Below are 18,250 nucleotides of genomic sequence, written 5' to 3'. Positions count from 1 at the left end.
ATCCATAGTGTTAAAAAAAGTCACAAAGAGTCTATGTCCTCTGTTTATTCCTGGCTGTACCCTCCCTCTCCTCCTGCTAGCCCTGTGGGACTGTCACCCTGCACACTGACACTTCTCAGAGAACCTGGAGGTCATCAGCTTCTCGTGTTTCTGGTAGTGACTGCGGCCAAAAACGCAGACTCAAGCAATCACAGTCCATGTAGCTGCCACCTACTGGGTGACAATTAAATTTCCTCTCATTGACTGTGTAACCGGTTAATCTTTTGCTCTCGGGAAAAATTACAAATTCCTTAGCTTGGAATAAAAAACACTCACATCAGTTTGGTTCTTGCCGTAGTATTCAGCCGTGTCTTTACTCCCCTGCTCTGCCCCTCTGCTCCCGCGTCTGGCCCAGTGCACTGCTGCCAGCTCCACACGTGCGCTTCCCCGCCTCCGCTCTTTGTGCTTGCTTCTTGCCTCTCCCTCCCACGCTTTCTCCTCCTCCTTCAGGTGTCTGCTTACACATCACCGCCGCTAAAAGGGGGCAGTATTGACACAAAGCTGGACGTCCCTTCTGAGTGTCCCAGCTGTGCCCTCTTTTGTACCTGTCATGGTGTTTATGACTCTGTATGGAAGTTGCCTATTTTTCCAGTTGATGGTATATGAGTCTTCAGGGTGGACCACGTTATCTTCATCTTGCGATTCCAGCGCTTGTCACAGTACCTTAGCACATGGTTGCTGAGTCAATGAATAAAGAATGAGAAAACCAGGAGCTCGGCCACATGCGCAGTTAATTCAACGTGCAGCCGTGGGCAAAGTCTAGTATTTTATGTTGTAGTCGTATATAGATACTTTTTATTCTTAACGCTTAGAAAGGTCTCAGTTTTTTAAAAAACACATATTTAGCTACAAAGTATTTTAGGTAAAGAATCTCATTCTCCCTCTCTCTTTTTTTTTTTTCCAGCTGCTGCTGAACTTGAACCTGGATCCTATGGAGCTTCTCCTCTAGGATGTAGCGCAGCGCGTGGAGAAGCCACTTTGGGCGGCTTTTTGTGGGGTCCTGGGGCCTCTCTCAGCCTCTGGGCGCCTCTGTTGAAAACCCTTCCTAGCTGTCTGGCCTGCTGGAAAACCACTCCGCCTGCTTTGCCCTGAAGATGTGTTCTGTTTATAACTCACTTCTACTCCTTGGAAAATAATTCAATGAAAACCCAATTGGTTTTCCACCAGCTTTGGGCAGGGATGAGGACTAGCATATTATTATTTTATTAAAAATATAAATAATAAGAGAAATGTAATAGAAAAGAACAAATTTGACTCTGTATTAGGGCTGTTCATTTACCTTTAATAAAACCACTGTGCTCTGTTTTCTAGGCTTCGTCTTGTTAGCTCTGGGCTCACATAAAGATAACAAGTTGCAAAATAGAGAATAACCTCTGTTGGAGGTTTTGCAGGAGCACCATGATCTGACCCACATGCACAGCTGCAAGAACAAAAGATTCCAAGAAGGAATTCCTACACCAAGAAGTTTGCAGCAAACAAGCATACTCCGTCCCCTTTTCAGTGTAAAAGTGGCCTGAATTCTGACTTGAGGGACATGGTTTTTCAGGACATTAGACTGCCACCTTTTTGGTCTGCGGGCTTTCCAAATAAAGTTGCTATTCCTTGCCTTAACACCTAGTCTTCCGATTTATTGGCCTGCTGTGCAGTAAGGAGTTTGGACTCGGTAAAACCCCTACCTACCTAGCAAGCTGGGTCCTGGAACCAAGCACAGCTGTCCCACCCCCAGGGGCCTGCTGTGAGTCCTTGGTGGGCCCCCCAGGGTGGGGAGCAGCTTATCCAGGAGGGGTCGAGACTAGGCACCAACACTCAGGCAGTCTGCTCCCAGCTGGGGCTCTGACCATCTACCTCCTGCACATCCCCTCCCCCACTCCCAGGGCCCTGCAAGTGAGGCCGAGACCCTGCCTGCCTCAGTTTCCTAGTCTGAAAGGGGAACATGCTCTCCCTAAGGTAATTCTGGGCATTGGCGACAAGGCCTGCAAGCGCTTGGTCCCCGGAGCCACACAACGCCCAGCTCGGTACAGGGGCAAAGGGCGTGCTGCGGGCAGGGGTTCTGCAGGGGCCTTGGTGGGAGGGCTCCCCTAGGTGAAATCCGAGCTGCGTGCCTTGAGGGGTTAGAGGGGCGTGGAGGCAGGGCTGGCGCCTCCTTCCACGTGCCCCTGGAATAAAGCGGTTTTTCCTCCGTCTCTGCCACTCCCCTCCCCGCTTCTCCCTCCAGATCTCTCCCTTCTCCCTTCAGCCCGCTGCTTCCATCTCTCTCCCAGGGCCAGCTGGGTCCCGCAGAGAGGGTCTGGGGACCCACATCTGGGGCAGAGTCTGCGGCTGGGACTGGCCTCCGAGCGGGGCTGGAGCCCAGGCCCCGGTCCTCTTCCCCTGCCCCGCGATCCCAGGACTGCCCTCCTCTCCCTTTTCCTCCTCAGTTTCTTTTGGATTAAAAGTGCGCGAGATCCCGCAGCAGTGTTGGGCACTGTTTCCCTGGGGTGAAGATGGCTTTTCCCCCGCCTGGTACATGAAATTTGGATTTGAGGATCTTTCAGGTTTGGTCTGGGCTCCAAGGAATCTATTCATGGTCCCTGTGGGAGCAATGGGCTCTGGGATGATGGTAGTGGATGGAGAGCAAGGGGTTGTGGGAAGTTATATTTGGGAGCTTCTAAGTTCTGCAGAAGCTTTTCTCTGGGTGGTAGGTTTGGTCCAGGGTAGGACTGTTCATGAGCCCAGGCTCCAAGCCCCTAATAGATGCACCATCGATCAAACGGATTGCATTCACACAACACAAATTATTAAGATTTCAGAGACAGCGAGGGCAAAGTATTAAACCCCAAGTGCTGGGCCCTTCTGAGCAATGGGCTCTGTCTGACTGCGCTGGTCACATGCCCGTGAAGCTGGCCATGTTTCCACTCTGTCCACGCCCACCCCAAGCCCATCAGCTACCAAGGCTCTTCCCACAGCTCTGCCCCAGCTCTGGATGGTTGTGTCTGGTTGAGCAAAGGATCTCAAATCTGGGGGACAGCCCTGCCTTAAAATATGCCTTTCCTTTCTCAAGCCATGATGTGCAATGATCTAGGTGAGGGAGGAGGGAAAGATGGGATGAGGGACACAGTACTGGTACCCACCAGCAACCCCTTGGAACAGGAGGGCCCTGCCATGGCCCCATTTCTGCTTTTCCTGGACGAGCTTGAAACAGGTGCTAGGGCTGGCCAGGAGCATCCAGAAGCCCTGTGTGGGGAGAGCAGTCTTAGCATGGCTCCCTGGAGCTCATCCCCCCACCCAGAGACGTCCCCCAAGTCCTTACCTTCCCATCTGGGGCAGGGACAAAGCTCAGAAACTCATCCACGTGGCCCACAGTCAACCAGTCCACAAAGAGCTCCACAGGGGGCTGCACCTTCTTTGGGAAGTCCCCAACCACCTGGATGGCCCTGCGACCCCTTGACCTGGGGCCTCGGGTTAAAAAAAAAGTTGCTTAACTAAAAAAATCTGTGCAGAAGTGGAATGACAAGAGCCTAAGATTTCTGCAGTATCTGCCAAAAAACATGCATCGCTTTTGTAATCAGAAAAGATCATTATATATATATTGCTTTTAAATTACATTCGAGGTGAGTTCTCAACAAGGCAGACACAGGACAGACAGGTCAGTCACACCAGGCCAGTGATGCCCCCAGGTCTCGCCATCCAGGCAAGTCCTCAGAACTACCCTCAGACCCCATCCTCACACTCTCCAAGACGCTTTTCACTCCGTATTCGGTCAATGGCTGGGCAGTTCTTCCTTGAGTTTAGCTCACATCTCTGGCTGCAGCTTCACCTTCCTGCACCTCAGTGGGGAGAGAGGGCGACCTTGTCTCACAGCCCTGGCATTTTATGTTCATGGATTTAAACCCCATTCTTTCACCCTCTGAAAAGGTATCTGAAGGCATGACCCTTATGTCCCCTGTCTGTGAGATCACGTGTTTGTGGCCAGTTAGCCCCCTCCAAAACTTCCTGATTCACCTGTTATTTGATCACAAGTGTGTTTTAATTGCTTTGCTGAATTTGATTGACTCTATGTTCCGGTCTGTTCCATGGCAAATAATCATTAACGTATAACTCCTTTCCTTCCCCGTCAGTACCCCTGTGCCTCATGTTGAACGAGACATCGTCTGTGACTTACTCTCTTTGTGTTCCTGCCATTTCACTTTTCATGTCTTCCGCCTCCCTTCTGCTCTCAGGAAAAGAGCTGATGTTAGTCATTCACATCATAGTGTGAACAAGCATTGATTTGAATGCAGTTTCTCCCAGGACTGCTGAGACTTAAAAGCTTTTTCTTCTGTAACTATTTATCAATAGTAACATCTATTTATTTTCTGAATCGAAAGACCTACAGCTAGTCATAACTTTGCATCCTTTATGACCTTTATCAGGTCACTTACTGTCTCTGGGCCCACCTGTAAAATGAAAGGATTGGAATGAGTGATGTCTCAGGTCTGTGCTCGCTCTGGTCTTCTCAGACTCCCGAAGGTAAGTGTGGACAGTGTCTGGAGAACAGCCCACTGCTCCCGTCACCACCACATCCAGGACTACAGCTTCGCCACCCCTTTCTGGTTCTCTTCCAGCAGTAGAGTGGCCCCTCCCCCGGCCACCATCAACCTCCACCCCAGGAACACCTCTCCTTGCTCCTCTCTCACCCAGGCATGTTGCCCCCATGAGGGTCCTCCCCAGGGGGTACTCCTTCCCGTTGGCCACCTCCGGGGGACTGACCTCCAGGTTCCCAAAGAGAGTCCAGGCAACTAACTCACAGAGTTGTCCCGTGGCTCCAGAGTAATGTAGCCGAAATCTGGACCCAGGTAGGGGAAACCGAGTCAGGCTGAGGGGTGGGGAGGGCTCACCAGGGAGAGCTTGAACAAACTTGCTGGGCTCTGATCTTCTTAAAGATGGGGTGGGAGTGGCCACCCATTCTTCAGACGGAAACACTGAGTCAGAGATGGGGCTCTGACCTAGCTGATATTTCACGCATGCTCAGAGATGCACGCTTGCCAAAGTTGGGAAATACACAGCCCGCATGTGGTTCCCCATTGTCACCGGGAAACAGCCGAGGGGGCCCTGGCTGCTCCTACATGCCCATTAGACACGGAGCCCAGGGCCACGCCCCCCCCTTACCCTCTGCACGGCCTTCCTGCCAAGTCCAGCCCAAGTACAGGTATCTGGCCACTCGCAGTGGCCGGTTCTCGAGGACCAACAGGCTGCTGATGGCCCTTACAGCCTCAGTTTTTCAACTCTGGAAAAGGAGACAACTCCCCAAGGCCATGTCTTAGCAGGAATTTACACAATATTGAAAGCCAGAGCCGGGGGAGACCGCCTCCCACTCCGTGACCCACTGAGGGCTTCGAGAGGCTGTCCGCTCTCTGCAGCAGCAAGGGCATCTCCCTCTTTCCTCAAGGTGGGGGGGAGTCAGTTAAGTCACCCTCTTTTTTTTATTACCGATAATAACAACAGCGAACTATGCTATATGCTTCTTCTGTGTGGGCATGGAGAAGCCTCACAAACACCCGGGAGGCCAGGCTAACGTGTCATTATGACTGATGAGAAAGGAAACTGAGGCTCAGAGAGGGGAAGTTACTCGTGCAAGATCACACAGCATGTGAGTGACAGAGCCACACTGTTCCGACTCCAAAGCCTCGGTTGTAAACAGCTATACTGTCCCGCCTTCCCAGCTAAGGCTGCCAGATTTAGTAAACAAAGATACAGGAGATGCCCAGTTCAATTTGAATTTCAGATAAACAACAAGTATATTTTTAGCATAAGTACATCCCATTCAATGTATGGGACATACTTTTCCTAAAAAGTTACTCATTGCTTAGCTGAAATTCAAATTGAACTGGCCATCTCCTGTATTTTACCTGACAACTCTACTCCTGTCCCTAAAGAAAACAGTTCCCAGACTGGCCATCATGGTAATGTCCCTCAGCCCTCAGGGCTAGGCTGTGGCCAGGACCACTCACCAGGATTCTTTTGCAAGGGAAACCCTGCAGTTTCCCATTCCTGGGGGAGTCAGAGACCACAGGGATAGTCTTATGTGGTGCCTGAATGTAACCCAGATCCATCTCATCCTGCAAACACGAGGGACACTCAGATGTGGACAGTCGACTGCTTTCCCCCTTGCCTGGCACTCAGCAATTTGAGGGAGACTGTTCTTGGGAGTCCCCTGCCTCAGGCCTGCTCTGCCCTTGCAGGGTGAGGACAGCAGGGGCCATGATACCTGCTGGTTGGAGGAGGGGCTGGGGGCTCAGAGAGGGGGCCCACTTGCCCAGGGTCACACAGCAAGACAGATCAGGAATGAGTAAGAACTTGGCCTTGGGGCTGTCCCTGTGCTAGGACCAGGACAGGGTGAATACAGTGTGGTTCAAGAGTTCAGTGTGCCCTGAGTTGCACAAACAGGCTTCTGTGCACCAGTCAGCACATCTGGCCTCCCCACGAGGTCATGAGGGATTGACAACTGGACAGGACTGAAGGACCTGAGGAGGTACAGATCTGCCTCCTTTTTAAACATGTAAACACACCCAAGTCAATCCTGAGCCCTCAGGTTCTGGAGGCAAAGATGACCCAGCGCTGATGAACTTGGTTGCCAACAAGAAGCTCACTATTTTGCACCTGTTCCTGCTCCTTTACCAATATTAATTCCATTAGTTCTCATGACACACCCCTGTGGAGGCACCGTGACTACCCGTATTGCAGATGAAGACAGTGAGGAACAGAGAGGTCTAGTTATTTGTCCAAGGGCACACAGCTGACCAGTGGCATAGTCAGGCTCTACACCCAGCTGGTCTGGCTCCGGAGTCCTGCCCTGAACCACCTCATCGGATGAACCTGCAGCTGAAACAGCTTCTTAGCTTGGCGTTGGAGTTCTCCCACCTCAGCTCTCGCCCTTCACAGAAACCTGGCCCCAGCCAAAGAGAACACATCCTTTGCCTGCCTCCCACCTCCAGGCTTTTGCATGCACTGATCCTCTGCCAGGACCACCATGCATGGAGTCCCAGCCCGGCCCTTATCAACTCTGTAGCCCCAGACATTTGCCCCACTGAGAACAACTTCTGTACAGGGGTATTAAGGTGGGGGGGGGTTGTCAGGAAGTTGAAACGATGCTACACATGGCCTGTAGCAAGTGCTCGATAAGTGACACAAGTCATTATCCATTCACCAAATTCGGTCCAGCTCAAATGACCCTCCAGGCAGTCTTCCCTGATTCCCCCAGACAGAGGTGAAGCCACCCTCCTCCAAACCCTGCTGGCACTTTGCCGGAACCCTGCTACCTCTTAGGTAGTTGGAGCGGGGGCTCTTACCATCATTCACTATGTGAATGGGCTCCTGAGCCTCAGCACAATTGGCATCTGGGGCCAGAAGGCTCTGTGTTGTGGGGGCTGACCCGTGCATTGCAGGGTGTTTAGCAGCATCCCTGCCTCCACCCACCAGAAGCCAGTGGCAACACCACCCAGTGGAACAACCAGACGTGTCTCCAGATACGGCCAAATGTCCCCTGGGGGACAAAATCACCTTCCGTTGAGAACCACCAGTCCAGGCTGTTGAGGGCAGGAAGCATGTATCCCCGCCCACCTCTGCCATCCCCTTCAGGCCCCGCCCAGGGCCTAGCCCAGACCCCATGTGTGAATGGATGCTGAATCCACTGGCAGTGTGCCTGCCTCTCCAGATGGCTGTGGAGAGACGGGGAGGGCTCTAGTCTAGAGTTAGAAAGAGCAGGGCCCTGGGGAGGGTGATCACAGCCCCAGTCCTCCTGGATATTCCCAGCAGCACCCGCGTTGGGATAGGCCAGCCTCTCTGCCCAGGACAGTGTCCCACGAGGTGCTGCCTGGTGGCCGCGGGACCTGGATTCAGTGGTCATTGCGGCTGTCAGCCTGCGGGCAGGTGATCAGCTTGCAGCCGGCCCTCCTGGCCAGCTCTGCCACTGCGTCCACAAAACTTGTTCTTCACCCTGCAGACAAGGCTGGGATGAGTGGCTCAGGACAGAGCCAGGCATGGGGACCAGAGTGGCCACCAGGGTCAGAAGGACACCCAGTGCCCCCCAGACTCACTGGCACATGTACACCTCCAGGGGTGGCAGGGTGCTGGGTGTCGTGATCCAGGGTGCCACTCGGAACACCACAGTGTCGGTGAAGACGGAGACTCGGGGAAGTCCTGCAGTCCTGCAGGGGGAGACCAGGGGAAAGAACACTGGCCTCGGGGTGCGGAGCCCGGGGGCGGCAAGGCCCACCGTGGTCTTGAGCAAGCTGTTTGCTCCTTAGTTTTTTGGGCTTTTTAAATTATTTTTTTAATGGAGGTCCTGGAGATTGAACCCAGGACCTCCTGCGTGCTAAGCATGCGCTCTCCTGCTAAGCTGCACACGCCCGCCCTGCTCTAAGTTTCTAGAGAGGCGCCAGCCAGGTGGTCGGGAAGTCCGGGACCTTCCACGCCAGCGGTGCCCATCTCCCCCAGGAATGGAGGCCTCTCTTCTCCCTCTCCGTCCTGGCCAGCCCTCCGCGTTGGAGAAGCCCAGCAGGGTGGCGTGGGAGGAGATGAGCCCCAAGAAGCCGGCGTTGGGGAAGGAGAGCCCTCCATGAAGACATGCTCCTTGTCCCTGTGGAAGTGGGGCACCTCGTGCGACAGCTTGTCCTGACTGGAGGCCTTGGACGAGTCCTCTCTAGCGGGCCCGGGGCGCGTGAGGGACGCAGGAAGGTCTGTGCAACCTCTCTAAAGGATAAAGCCGGACAACAACCCCCGCCTCCCACCTCCCACCGGCAAAGGAGAGAAAGATGCTTAATTCCCAGCGTGAGCAGGGCAGCGGCGGGGGCAGGGCAGGGGGCATTCCTTTCTAAGACTGGCGTTCAGATCTTTTGGAGGGCAATTTGGTGACAACCAACAAAGTAATTTTACCCCTAGCCAGCAAGTCCACGTCTAGGTATCTTTCCTACAAAATACGTGTACAAGAATGTTCAGCGGTTACTTACTCACTCATGGAACAAATACTCACTGAGCACCTACTATGCACCTAAGAGGCGTGGTTCTGGGCTCAGGACAGAGCCGTGAGCAAGGCCCCTGCCCTCCAGGCACCTATACTGTTGTAAAGTCTTGAAATTACATGACTAAAATCTTGTTAACAGAAGCAGAGCAGAATTAATGTCACTTATTTAAGAGAAGCTTCTTGTCCACCCCTTCCACTCTTTCCCCCTCCCTGTGACCTGAGACAGGGACGTGGAAGTGATCATCTCTGACTTTACTGTGGTCAGTACTATTAGCTTGTTGATGTAAAGACTCTGTGAAAGACAGCATGGGGCACGGTGACGCTGCCAGCCTGAACAGGTCCCCTGTAGAATGCTGTACGTGTTACCGGAGTCTCACTGCTACAGTGCCTTATTATAGATACCGTAACAGATATAAGCAGTTAGCCTGTGGATTTTTAGTCCTTCCTTTCTGGTTTTTCCATATAGTCACATTTTAATATTAAATTTTAAATGATCATACGTAAAAATAGGCATTTGGGTGTACAGTTCTAGGAAAGTTAGCACACACGCCGGCTCATGCAACCGCCACCACAAGCAACATATAGAATAGCCCCGTCATCCTTCAAAAGCGTCTTTGTTTGATCCCTTTGTCGTCACACACACACCCGCTTCCCAGCCTCTGGCAGCTTCTCACCTGTTCTCCATCACAAGGTTTGCTTTTTTGCGCTTTACGTAGAAATGGAATCATATAGTATCTAACATTTTGAGACTGACTTCTTTCATTCAGCATAATGCTTTTGAGATTCACCTAAGTTTCTGCATGTAAAACAAGGTTAGTCCTTTTTTCACTGAATAATATTCTATTTTCTAGATTATCAGTTTGTTTATCCACTCACCTACCAAAAGTCATTTGGATTTTTTCCAGATTTTGGCAGTTATGAATAGGCTTGCTAGAAACATTCATGTGCAGGCTTTTGTGTGAACATGGGCCTTAACTTCTTCTAAGTAAATATCCAGGAGTCTGATTTCTGGATAATATGGTAAGGTTCTGTTTAAGTTTATAAGAGATTGCTAAATTGATGCCAAACTGTACCATGTCTAGCAATGTATGAGAGTTCTAGTTGCTCTGCATCCTTGCCAACACTTGGGATTGTCAGTATTTTAAAATTTAGCCAGTCTAATAGCTGCATAATTGTATCGCATTGTGACTTTAATTTATTTTTCTTTCATGGTATCTTTTGGACATCTTTCCATGTGCTTATCCACCATCTGTATATTCTTTTTATTGAAGTGTCTAATTTCTTTGCCCATTTTAGAAGCTGGGTTGTCTTGAGAGTTCTTCAAAGGACTTTTTTCAAGTCATTGTCAGATATGCGATTTCCAAATATTTTCTCCCTGTTCATAGCTTGTCTTTTCATTCTTTTAACAATGTCCTTTGCAGAGCAAAATTTTTCATTTTAATGAAGAGCAATTTATCAGTTTTTGTTTTATGGGCTGTGCTTCTGGTGGACTATTCAAGAGGGCTCTGTCTAACTCCAAGTTACAAAGGCTTTCTCCTATGTTTTCTTCCAAATATTTTATCATTTCACGTTTTATATTTGTACGTGGCACTTTTGAGTTAATTTTTATATAAGGTGTGAGGTTTTGATTGAGGATCTTTTTTTTTTCCACACTGATTTTCAGTTGTTCTAATACCTTTGTTAACAGGACTATCTTTTCCCCCATTGAAATTGCTTTTGTGTCTTTGTCAGAAATCAGTTGGCCACATTTGTGTGAGACTATTTCTGGACCTTCTCTTCTGTCTCATTGATCTGTGTGCCTGTACCTTTGCTAATACCACACCACCATGGTTACCTTAACTCTATAGTAAGGCTTATCATTGGGGCAATGGGTAATTTAATTATAAACTTGGCTAGGCTGTAGTCTCCAGGTATTTAATAAAAAACTAATGTTTGAAAGAAAAAAGGGAAACTACTTCGGATGAGCTTGCAAACTCAAACTGCAGAGAATGTGATCAAAGTAGCCAACCAGCTCAACAGATAGAAGAATTCACTCCTGAGAAAAGGGAAATAATTGAAAATTTTAAAAAAGGCTTTAAATGAGTATATTTAAGATCCCTAAAGAGGTAAATAAAGGAATACTGTGCTAAAGCAGTAATAAGAAGTTACGAAACAAAAGAGGCAGATATTAACTAAGATCAAGTAGCTATGAATAAGAACTAATTATAAATCTAAAACTAAAAATATATTAACTGAAATATATAAAAATAAAAAGCAATAGACAATTATTTCTCGGTGGGGTTACCTCTGATAACCTCCCATGGTCCAGAAGGCCTGTGCTTCTGGCCTTGAGCACAAGGGTATTGCAGAAGCAGGCTCAGAGATCATTCTGCGGTTCTACGCTGTTTTAATAGGGTTTTGTTAAGCTGAGCTATGGTAAGTTAGGTCAAGACTGGAGCAAAGGAGTGAGACAGTCCCTGCTACAGCCAAAGACCAGATAAACCCTTTCACTTTCTTGTCCATCGGCCTTTGGGTTCATTAGGCAAAAAATCAGTGCCAAAATGCTGTTCTTATCCAGTATTCTCTGGAAATTATTGGACATCCTTGATTATGCAGAAGCTGGCTGCTCCACAATCACGGATAGCTTGTCCAGCTTTATACAGACATCGTAGGAGGATATGATGTTACTCGGGAACTCTCCCTTCGGGCTCTCACATTTAAATTGCTCAAGGTTATCTCAGAGTTGCTGTGACCCAGAGCAAAGAGTCATGAGAGGTCAAGCGGGGATATGAGTCAAAATGTCATCTAGACAGGTGACAACTATTCTTTCTAGGCCATGAGAACCCCCTTCATTAGCCCTGGGAAGAATATAAGGTCGTCAGTCCTTTCTGGCCGGTGCCAAAAGATGGACATTCATTTAAATCTCAGGACTATGGAGATGGCCCAGACTGTTGGTGATCCATTTAAGTTGTTCGCCATCCTCTTGAGTGAGCCTGCTGGAGCTGAAGCAGTCTTAAAAATTGGGTCTATTTTTCTTGTTCAGAAAGTGTGCTGCCCTCCCCGCCCCAGGGGGAGTCAGTGGCTTGCTGAACCCACACTGCAAGCTGGTGCAAGTAGGTTTCAGGCTTAGAGAGCAAAGAGATTAGTTAGGATTCTTTAGTTACAAATAGAAAGAAGGAACGCAAAGCAGCTTAAGACCTCAGGGGTGTTTCATGAAAATTAGAAAAGGAGTGTGCCTGGATTTCAAGAGGAATTGTGATAGGGACATAGCAAACCTAGCCTTAGCAATCTAGGAAATACTGTCCCTGTCTCATGTGCTGAGTTTTTTGGAGAGTTTGCTTCATTGTTTCTTGCCAGACAAGCTTTCTTCAATGCTGTACAGAATTTACCCACTTGACAGGAGAGCAATCCCTCAGAACCAGGTGCATCCAAAAATACTTAAGACGTCAGAGTCAGTTTCTTTTACTTCAAGTCAAAAAAAAAAATTTCCTGGTATAAAATTTACTTACCTAGGATTCTGATAACAAGGCAGGAAGTGGAGGTTGTTTTTGACTAGCAGAGAATGTTAAGTTGATCTTAAGTTTTGGGTCTTTTAGACAATAAGGTGGTTGTGGGTTTTGAGATAGAAGAGACCGAGGGTCAAGGGGGAAATGTGGCCAGCAATTCAAAGTGCTCCTGCGTGCACGGCTGGAGTTACCTAGGCTTCCCATATGAAAGTTAGGCCCAGACTTGGTCCCCAAAGCCACATCATGTAGCTCAGTTTATCTTAGCATGACTGAGAGGCAGGGCTTGCCAGTCTGAGCTCTGCAGGGTTTTATCGTTTCTGCTTCCCATGTAACTATGCCAGGGGCTGATCTGAACCTGTGGTTCTCAACTGCTTTGGCTTGGTTCTAGTGCAAGCTTTCTTGAAAATGGGCCCATAAGGACAGTTCATTCTACTCTATCATTCAAAGAAAGAAACAATTAGTTGGCTTAATAGATAACCAGCCAACCCTCCTCTGTTCCCAATCTATGAATGATGCTTTTAGCCATTTTTTATGGGTAAAGCCAGCAAATACTAGACCAGTATGGTTATTTGGTTCCACTTCTGACAAGTACAAGACAAACAAAAATGACCTGTTAAGATACTTTCGCAAGTCAGTAACAGCGCTGCATCCATATCAGCACGTAGGAAGGAGAACTGTCAAGTTGGAGTCTAGTGGAAATACTTCCCGTGGAGCAGCAGCAGTGAGGCGCTGGGGAGGCAGCAGCGGTAGGGCAAGGGGCCCTCAGGAATTTTTAAGCATAATTCCCGGAGCTCTGAGCTAATTATGGTAAGCTGCAAGTGGAGTGTTTACAGCTAGCACGGCAGCTTTTTATTTTTTTGCCCCTCACAGGGCTCCTATGTCACCCAGAAGACAGACATGGACCAGGAATTCCCTAACAGAAGACAGAGCACAAAGATGTTTAGGGTGAGACTTGAATCTGGCTCTCAGAGTTGACTGGGCCACGAAGCACGTGTAAGCTTATGAGGCTGAGGAGAGTTGTGTCCACCCCACCTTCCAACGTGTTCTAGACTGCCCTTTGGACATGATGCTTGATTAAACCTCTTCAATTAACATCGTTCCTTCTTAGCATTTCACACTAAACCATGGCCATGCCCCTTAAAAATCAGCAATCTGATTCTCAAACTTTGTAGGACTAATAACAATTTACAGAAGCAAAATCAGGCACTGGCTTGGATGGGCACCCATCTTAAACAGAGCAGATTATGAGAACACAGCTTAGAGGAAAAGAACAAAGAGCTTCTTCACTGTCAGAGTGGCCAGAGAGACAGCAAAACACTTAGGAAGTGAGGCATCATGGAGAAGATGGTCTCAGGGAGGATCTCCATAGAAATTCAGTAAGAAAGGGAACTCAGAAAATGCAATGAGGAGGTCACTGGCAACCCCAGAAAGTAGCATTTCAATAAATAGGTACGTTTTGAAGCCAGAGTTTAGGGAGACACAAGAAATGAGGAGTGCTGAAGAAACAGAAACCATAGGTAAAAACTACACTTGCTAGTCACAAAGGGTAGACGGAGAGAGGTGTCTGGCATGGATGTTTTCAAGACAGGATAGGCTTGTGATTGGAAACTAGAGAAAGGAGCTTATAGATAGAAAAAAATAGTCATTTCTGTCATTCCTGAGTGTTTAGTTTTGCAGAGTTAATTTTCAAGTTTATTAATCCCCAACACCTTGATCCTGTAATGAAGCCATACTGCCCCCGTGTGGTGCTGTAGCCAGCCCAGGAACTTCATCCTAAACTAGGAGTCAGCAAGCTAACTGGAAATACTTAAATACTTTAGACTTTCAGAGTCTTCGTCATAACTATTCAACTACTCTTGTAAAGTGAAAGCAACCGCAGATAATACATATATAAGTGTGGCTGTGTTTCACTAAAAGTTTATTTTCAAAACCAAGCAAGGGGCCAGATTTGTCCTGCAGTCCCCCTAACTTGGTTCCTGACCTAAACCTTTGGTGTTCAGTATTTGGGCTGAACGTTAAAGTTATCTGGGGATCTGGGGTCCGACCTCAGACCTATTGAATGAGAAATTTTGGATGTGGAGCTAGGTTAATGGTGCTTTATAAAATCCTACCAGGGAATCTATTGTGTAGCCAAAGTTGAGAATTACTGACTCAGATCAATAGGTTTCTAGCTATAAGCGCAGTAAGAATCCTCAATGCTTATTGAGCGCTTATTGCATACCAGGTGCTGAGCTAAGAGCTTTCCATAGATTATCTCATTTAATCCTCACAACTCTGAATTGGGTACCATTATTATGTCCATTTTATAGATAAGGCAACTGAATTTTGGTGAGATTAAGTAATCTGATTAAGGTTGAGGAAGATAAGAATGTGCCACCCCCAGATATGCCACTTTGGCATGAAGATTATTTTAAGCTGAAGATATTTGATATTCAACAGATGCAGGAAAAAAAGCCTTCTTGGAGCTTCCTTTATTTAGCCAAAAGCAGCAAATTCTGGGAAATAAAGCTACGGCAAATTCTTCTTCAGGGTAGATCTATTCCCGGAAGGGAGAATGCAAATAAAACGTGTCCCTAATCCCTTATGTAGGGGAGCTTTATGGGCCCTGAAGGAGACAGATCACTTATACCAAGGTGAAAAACATTGTCACAAATTTTCTTATCACCGGTTTGTTTTCCTGAAAGCCCATTTATCTTTCCAAAAAGTAATTTGATTTCCTGTAAATGTATTTCTTTTCCCCCTCTTTACCTATTCAGATGGTATATAAACCCCAAATTCTAATCACCTCGTTGATTATTTGTCACTGAGGTCTCCCATGCGTATGTATGCTGCACTTGTAAATCACTGTTTTTTCTTTCCCTCTTGCTAACCTATCTTTTGTCAGTTTAATTTGCAGGGTTCCTAAGACACAGAACCTAAATGGGTAGAGAACAAGTTTTTTCCTTATCTACCAGGTCATGTGGCTATTAAGAGGAGAAACAGAGGTTCAAGCCCAGATAAATGCTTCTGGAATCTGAGCTCCCATTACTAGGCTGCCCTATTTATTATTATTTTTTAACTGAAAAGCACTTGGCTTCCATCTGAACTTAACTAGATAAAATTATTTTACCATATTTTATTTAATTTATTTTTATTTTTTTAAATGTTTTCCATTCCTTTACTGTTATCTTCCCCACTACCACCACCAAAACCAGGTAGGGCCTCTGTTCCCTCTCCCCAAAAGGTGCTACCTCCTTCCCAGGCAGTTGACGGAGGACAGGACTTCAGGCCAGAGCTGCCATTAGGCTTTCCCTCCCCAAGCCCGGAGCTAGGGAGGGGAGGTGACTGATGGTGACGGATGGATGGATGGATGGGCAGAGGGCCAGAGATGGTGGGACCAGGAAGGGGACAGGAAGGGCTACTCCAACAGAGCCCTGCTCCCAGCCGTGCCTCGGGGTAGGTGAGGCAAGTCTGACTACCAGGGCCAGGGTGACACCCAGCTGGGCCACAGCTCCTCTGGGGCAGCCCAGTAACCATGTGGGCTCTTGGCTTGACTGATGCTGCTATAGCTACACACACCTCTTGGTCCTCTTGTCCTTGGTTTCCCCTCAACAAGCCAGATGGTGGCAGGAGAGGGTGGGAGAGGAAAGCAGCCCCTGCCCTGGGAGGCTCGCAGTCTGCGCCAGGAGAGCGGCCAGCCTGGGCTGGGGGCAGCCAGGTCTCGGGATGGCTACCCCACACATCACAGATGATTTTACTGGGTGGCACCCCTGGAAGAGGGCATCTAGATCCCAGAGCAGCCCTGGGGGGCTGTGGATTTCAGGGGGCACTTCCAGTTGGCTGGGCTGGTTGAGGGTGGGCACAGGGTGGGGGGCAGGAGGTGGGTGGTAGTGGGGCCAAGGGCATTACCACTTTGGGAGTGTAGATGGGCAAGTAGGAGGCTGGCAGCTGTCCCCAAAGTGAGGGCCTTGTGACCTCCACCAGACAGCCCTCCCGGGTCTGAGGTGCCCTGCAGTAAGTGAAGGGGCCAGGTTCTGGAATCAGAGGAGAGGGGCGAGGGCCTACTGGTTCCACCCTGGGAAGTCTCCCCCTCCACTCTCATGGGCCCTGGGAGGGGCCACAGGGGCCACAGAGGCCTCTCAGAGGGCAGGAGTGGAGTGGGTACCTCCCCCCATCCCACTGCGCACTGAGCCTGACCAACTTGGACTGCTCCGTGGCGCCCCCTCCCCGGAGCCCCCTAACAGAGACTGCATGCTGAAGCTCTCGCTGGGCGGCGGCTGGGGACTGGGTGGCCGGTAGGGCCAGCCGGACAGCATGTCGGGGCCTGGGTCCTTTGCTCTGCCAGCGCCGTCACAGGGCCGGGTCGTGCAGCCGCGACGCCTCGGCCGGGGTCAGGCTCACGTCGACCGCCCAGGAGTTGCCCTTGGCCTGGGCTTGGCAGGATCCTCGGGCACCTTACGGAAGCGCCTGTTGGAAGGGAGGTCGTGGCGAATGGAGTCCTTCTAGCCCTCGTATTCCTCCCTGGGCCTGCAGGAAGGTGCGGCCTGGGTCACCAGGGCGATCATGGCCAAGTAGGTGTACGCGGACTTGTCAGGCCGCAGGGATCTCTTCTTCCTCCTCTTGGGGGGCTGGGAGGGTGACTCCCTCCCGGGGAGCCCCAGGCGTGGGTTGCTGCAGGGCCCCATGCAGGGGAAGCAGGCACTGTGGGCAGGGGCCTGGCCCGGTGGTGGGCGCAGGGCAGTGGGGCAGTGTGGCCAGGCTGAGCCGGGCCCGAGGCCCTTCCATATTTTAAATAGGATATATAAAGTCACAGTTTTCTCCAGATTTAATTAATATAATTTTTCTTATATAAATATCACTTAATCTTATTTTGAAACAGATTCTTCTCAGACCTTGCCCACAGCTTTGGCACATCGCAGACATTCACCCTTTAAGTACCCTTCCACTTTGTTTTCTGTCGTGTAATTTTCTCCATCTTAGCCACCGTTTGACTCCACATTTGCTTAGGCTACTAATGTTATTCAAAGGCAGGGCTTTAGTATGATTTTCTTCATTTTAGAGGCAGGATAGGACAGTGGTTTTATCATCATTGAAGCCAGGCAGTTTTCAATTTGAATTCTGGCTCTGCCACTTGCATGGCGAGTCCTCAATAAATATCAGCTAGTTTTCTAGAATTATAATTTAAAAAAACTGAGATGTATTCCTTCTGATTTCCCCATGTTTTCTGTCTTCATGTAGTAGAAGCAAAACGAAATTAATTACCTAAGGTGTCTTCAGATAATAAATCATAACTGTCATCACTGCCACAGTGATAATAGCTGATGCTTAAGGAGTGATTACAATGTATTATTTAAATACTTTCTGCTGATTAATTAATTTCATTATTTCAATAGCCCAATGAGGGAGATGTTATTATCTTTAATTTATAGATAAAGGAAACTGAAGCCCAAGGATATTAAATAATTTTTCCAAGATATAATAAGTGGCAGATACTTTTTGACCCAGGTAAGTCTGGCTTCAGAATCCGCACTCCATTACTTCTCTATATTGCTTTATTATACTATACTGCCTCCAACAGGAAATTTTACTGCTACGCATTTTTCTAAATCATAAAGGATAATTTTCCAGTGCCTTCAAAGCAATTGTACCTAGACTTTGAAATTTCACAATTAAACTGTAAAAGAAGATTCTGGCAAACAATATAGATGTGCCACTTTTAACTTTTAACAAGAAAAGACCTTAAAAAGCAAATACCACCATCATCGCT

The 18,250-nt window shown here is 48.5% G+C and overlaps 1 protein-coding gene and 1 pseudogene across 1 annotated transcript in view; one reads left to right on the top strand and one right to left on the bottom strand.

Moving 5' to 3' along the window:
• LOC105092103 (uncharacterized) overlaps positions 1 to 1,342 on the top strand; it is an 80,276-nt gene extending 78,934 nt beyond the window's left edge. The window contains exon 34 of the mRNA XM_064477060.1: positions 944 to 1,342. The gene's annotated coding sequence lies outside the window, so the exon portion shown is untranslated. The remainder of the gene's footprint in view (positions 1 to 943) is intronic.
• Positions 94 to 17,168, bottom strand: LOC105092105 (forkhead box protein H1-like; annotated as a pseudogene).
• Between the last annotated feature and the right edge of the window lie 1,082 nt (positions 17,169 to 18,250).

The sequence above is a fragment of the Camelus dromedarius genome, chromosome 21 (assembly GCF_036321535.1).
Source record: "Camelus dromedarius isolate mCamDro1 chromosome 21, mCamDro1.pat, whole genome shotgun sequence".
NCBI lineage: Eukaryota > Metazoa > Chordata > Mammalia > Artiodactyla > Camelidae > Camelus > Camelus dromedarius.
This window is presented reverse-complemented; position numbering and strand designations above follow the sequence as displayed.